Consider the following 6,000-nt stretch of genomic DNA (forward strand, 5'->3'; position numbering starts at 1 on the left):
ATTATGGGCGGCAAATCTGGCTGTTGCACTTATCGGTTTGACTGTAGAGTATCATCTACGAGAACACTGTCTATACGTTTTTGAAGACGTTTTTTGTTTTACAAGATCGCCTACTGCACGGGATCCGTCTGCGTCTTGTGTCTTCTAGCTAACAAATGAAAAAAAGAAACGTCTGACAATGGCACCCCATTCTGTTCTGCTGTAAAGTCATATGGAAGCCAAGAGTTCGCGAAAGCCAAGTGGTGATTAAAAAACGAAAACAACTTGAAAACAGTGTAACAGACGTTTGTTTCTCTCTTAGTTCCTTCTCAGGGTGAAAAATTAAAACAAGAAATTATTGAACAAACATGCACAGTAGAACTTTTGTTATGAGAGAATTCGCCGTTCCACAGACAATTCTTTATTATTTGGAAAATTATAGGAAAAAACCGTCCGTAGCCTCTTTTCAGTTAACAGCTAGAGATCTTAAGTTTTGTTCTTCATTGTACTTTGCCGATTCTTTGTATACCTGAGCGTGTGCAACGCTGTTTCACTAACTTTCATTTAGAAGACAAGTAGTTCGTTATCGGGTCATTTGAGTTTCTTTTTATTATTGAAATATACCTTCCGTTCCCTCAGAAACTAGCCAGCTGAACTACTTTTCACTAACGAAGTTTTATTAGTTTTCTCGGAAGTTAGCCAGCTGAACTACTTTTCACTAATGGAGTTTTAATGCTTTCTATTCATAGGATAATTTTTCCTTGCTGTCGGTAACACCAATTCACCAATTCATATTTAAGCATCTCGCTTGTAATTTCCTAAGTTTGTTCTATCTTAATCTCAGCCTGTGTAATTTTAATCCTAGCACTCTATTTTTAATTTTGGAAGCCTCGTGGTGTTGATTAGAATTCGCTATCTTAATTATGTACTTTCCGCTCGTATTGTATACTTGAAGTTACATTAGCATATTGTAAACACTTGACGTGTAAAGGATGATATATAAGCAAGTACGTTTGTAAAGCATTTTCGATTACATCGATTACATCGATTACATCGGCTACATCGTTACGATTCTACAGCGGCTACTCCGCCGAGTATGTCAATTTCACCCTCGACGTTAGAGTGCAGAATAAACTACTGTTGGACCAAGTTATGTCTCTTCCTTGACGTCCGTAGTGAAGACCATTGAAGTAGATCCTCGTGTACCAGGAAATCGTGACGAATTTCCGTTCCCGCAGCAAAGCAGTGCTCTCCAGAGTTAGATTCCCCCAGTTGTCAGTTCAAGTGTCCGTTCAGTCCGAAATTTACAGTGTTGCAGGAAAAACTTCTCGTCACACTTTTTAAAAAAAGATTTTCAATGTTCTGGTTTCCTCCTTTATTATCTAGAAGCTATTTATCATAACATCTTTTCAACATTTGCGGATATGTTAGACAATCAAATTATATCAGTAACCCAGAATATGAGGTCTTACGGAGTGCCTTGACAATGTCAAGCTTTCCACCAGAGAAAGAAAAGAATATATATACAGGCCATGAAAATCTCTAGGCTTTTACACTAACGGCGAACCCAAGATCGAAGAAATCCTTGATGGCTCCACGGCTTTAGCTTCGCACAGATCAGCCCACTTCTTTGGTCTTTTTCTTGTTTCCGGTCGAGTTCCATGGAGATATATAGAGGTATTACGGAATGAAGAGGAATATTCTAACGTACGCATCCTGTATTAGTTCAGCCTCCAATAACACATCTTCCTTGCATTCTACAACGATTTTGACACACACTATCGCATGCTCACATATATTCTTCTCTGAAACAAAATATTGTTATTCCCGTAATGACGTCAGAAGCCAACTCGTTTCCTGGCTCAATCGTGAACGTGGAAAAGAGCAATTTTACAAACTTTGAAAATTCATACAAAATTAACGAAAATAGCTACAACGATAATTTTTTCGCAGTGGTGATCAGGCGAAAAAAGAAATTTATATTAGCGAAAAAAAGTTTCGTGGGGTTAGTGGCCATTTATAGAAACCAGACGCGACTGCATTAAAACGAAACCCAGAGGCAGCCACAAAGAGACCAGCTAATGCAAGCGATTGCATGTACAAACTGGTAATAGTTCTTGGTCGCAGACAGAGGAACGAATTGCCTGTGACTGACAACTACCCAGACAATGTTGTAAAAATGTAAAAGTAAACACTCCAACGTCAAAAAGCACCATGATAGCTGAAACTGTTCCTTAGAAAGTTAGTGCGAAGCAGTGGAACAGACAGTTTACCCTCGCACTCCCTTGGCGAATAAGAAGGAATTTGGCTACGATCGGTGAACTTTGATCGGAGATAATCAGGGGCAAGACCATTTAGTGATTTATAGAAAATAGTAGCTGTTCGCAATTTATGTTGAACATCTAGTCGTTTCTAGCGAAGTCTTATAAATATAATGAGATCGTCTGCACTGGCGTCATAAGAAGAAGTCAAGATTCTCGTAGCGCGATGTTGTAACTTTTGAAGCGCAGTGTTAAGAGTTTTGTTGCAGTTTCCTAATACGACATTGCAATAATCGAAATCGGGTCGCACCATAGACCGTATTCATAAATGGCTGCCAATTATAATAAAAGATCTTTTGTAAGTATTAAAAATTAGCCTAACTAACCCGTTTTTGAGTTGATAATTCAAAAGAATTTTTACTCTCAAACGAGGATAGTTGAGCTAATTTAAGCGCATACAAAAGAATTTTAAATTGGCTGGCCATTTATGAATAGAGTCTAAAAAGCGTTATAAATGCATAGAAGCGTTTCAAACGGCACAAAAGGACGGCTCCTCTTCAAGGCGCCAATGCCAGAGGCAAGTTTTTTTTATGACATTTTATCGATATGTTCATTCCAAGTTAAATTTTCATCTTTATACACACCAAGAGGTTTGCAAGGTTTAACTTGCTGTAAGGAGTCTCTGTCAATAGTATAAATGTACTAACGTTTTATCACGGATACCGTTCTCTGGTTGGCTACGCCACTCACTATCTATTCTGGTGATAGATAGTGAATAGCGTAGCAGTGTACCCTTGTTAACAAAATGACGGCCGCTTCTTGGCGTTTTCCAAGTGTCTGTGAAGAGAATTTCGATAAAGTTTTGAACAACTAGTAGATTTATACTAAAACAATTAGATTATTCGCTCTCGATTTCTATGCCTGACAGTTATTGACTGGGGCTGCGCTCTCGACAACTATCACGCGATAGAAATCGAGAGCGAATGATCTAATTGTTTATTGTAAGGGGTCAAATATTTTCGCTCTCGCGCGATTGGTCTAAATGCGTCACGTGACTCAATATGCCCCCATTAAATCTCGGGAAATACCGAGTGATATTCCCCAATTTTCAATACTGCGCGTCTTGCGAGAAATATTTGAAGGATAATGAACACAATAGCCTCCATTTGGCCCGAAAATATGTACGGATATTTGTTCTTGGGCATTATCTGTTCCTCAAAGCTCACAAATTTCCTCGAGCTACGCTCTCGGAAAACTGTTCTCGTCTCGGAACAGGTAATGTCTGCGGACAAATATCCGTGCATATTTTTGCGCTAAATGGTGGCGGTTGTCTATTTATCGTTGACGGGTTTCTATTGGACGAACTTGCAAAGAGGAGTATTTTTTTAATGCTTGTTATACGCAGAATATAGTTTACTCCTCGCTGTATTATGCCCCAAGCAATTCAACCTTGACCTTCTGTTTCAATAGTAAGACTAATCAGCAATGATTCGATTCAGTCGACCACCCTTAGCTTAATTTGCGTAATTAGTTTTTGTGGCTAAAGCTTGTCATCGGAATGTGCTAATCATAGTTTAAAATCAGTGATGCATGCTAAGGTTTTGCTAATAGCGCAGAAAATAGCAAAGGTTTTCTCGGTAGGCATTGACCACACGCTTTTCTTCATGGGATTTCTGTAAACATTCTGCCCAAATCTACCAAGGGTGAGGTCTTTGATGTCAAGAATCATGGACCATTTACCTTATGTGCACGAGGGAGGTTATATATTTAACTGAAACGAGCCCTTCTCTGTAATGATACGCCGAACCAGTTCATGTACTCATTATCACATTATACAGCGGGCGTTTCGACTTGAGCAGTTAAGCCCTGAATTACTGTGAATACGGTTTCACCAAAATGGACCTATTTCAGTTTTGAGAGGAAATAGTACCCTGTATGTTGTAAAATTTACTGACTACTTACGTGGCAAACAAATTCAAACAACAAACAACATTATTTTAGCATGCATCACTGGCTAATACGTCGTGAAGCGGAAATGTGCAGAATTTCTAATTTCTTTGAAATCTTTAATACGGCCATCGACTTCTTTTAACTCTCTTATTCAGACAAATTGTCAATTATGCCATGAATATAATTTCTTGATTTAGTAGCCATCGTGTAAGTTGTCAGGTGTTGGATTGCGGTTGCTGTTCGTGAGTCCTATTTTGGCGCCGTTAGATTAGCTCTGTAAATCAGAATTTCAAATGACTTCTGCCTACAGTCATTTGATGCTCAAAAGAGCAAATTTTGTAGGATCCACAAGCAAATTCCATTGTAGAAATATAGTTTAATTATAAGAGCTCAGAAATTTCGTGAGATGGACCGTGGAAGATTCGTAGCAGAAGCGTCGTGTTTGTAAATAACTGTATGACTTGACAAGATAGTTAAATTCAATAATACAAAACGTACTAAAGAGTCATCTGTCTTCAAAATCATGATAAATGGAATGCTTTGTCTGTAATAACTGAACTGGAAAGAGTTTGTCCCTGCTAATGCCGAAATCTATCCTACAACAAAGCCTACAAGGAGACGTGCAGTGTTCATTTAAAGTGCCTATGAAGCAAAAAATAATTGTTGCTTATTTGCAAGGCTTTTCAAAATAAAGAAGAATGGCGTTTTCCATTTAGGAATATCTTTTTTCATTTAAGAGATATTTACGTTTTTGTAAGGAAAGTGATCACGTCATAGGTGGTTCCACTAAAACAGCACAACACTCAATCGAGAATAACCCGAGAAATATTAAAGCAGTGTTCTTCAAACTTGGCACCAGAAATGTACATCACAAAAGAAACATAATGACACCTGTCGTGTCATTGCCATGACAACAGTTACGCGGCTGGTTCTGTCTTAATGAATGAGTTGCCAGTAATCGGATACCCGTGTTTGCGCAAAGAACTCTGGGATCGTCAGGGGGCAAACATTGCAAGTCGCTAGAGGGAAATGTATGGCGAAAAGTTGTTTCGACGCCCAAAAAACATTGTTTTGGGGAGAGATCAACGCTTTTTCACCGTTGTTTTATCGCGAATGGATTTTGGCAATGTTGATACATGGAAAATGTAAGTTTTTGTTTGAATAACCGTGAAATAAGTGATAAAATGTACCGATAAACTCCCTTTTGCTTGCGTGAGGTTTATTGTGAAATACATTGAAGAGAATATTGAAAATTTCAATACACGCCTGATCTCGAGAGGCTACCCGGAGCAAATGGTAGAAAAGACCCTCCGAGAAGTTAAATATAAAGACAGAAAAGAAGCTCTAAAACAGAAATTGAAAATTGTAGAAGGAACTACTACCCTTTGTGTTGGGCAATTTCACTCAACCGTTAATACCAAACTTTGGAAAGCATAATCACGCACAAATGGCACTTTTTAATACAAATACTCAGAGATATATTCAAGGAGCCACCCCTTGATCTGTTTTAGAAAAGGAAAATCACTGAAATACGTGCTTGTAAATGCAAAACAAAGGCTTTGAGCAACACAGTAGCCACACAGCATGAGTCGCGCGGACTCATTTGTCATTAAATCAACCCCAGACAGTACAATGATCGTCACCGGGCTTATTTCCAGTATTATTTGTATGACTGAGCTTTCAAATAAGTCAAAAGTAGCCTGTACACAACTTAAAAGGCCTTACTGGGTTATTTCCTCTCGATTTATACCTAATTAGTTTTGTAATATTTTCAGACCATTACGCGATGTAAATTTCACAATAATAAAAC

This window comes from Orbicella franksi, chromosome 9, assembly GCF_964199315.1.
Source record: "Orbicella franksi chromosome 9, jaOrbFran1.1, whole genome shotgun sequence".
Lineage (NCBI taxonomy): Eukaryota > Metazoa > Cnidaria > Anthozoa > Scleractinia > Merulinidae > Orbicella > Orbicella franksi.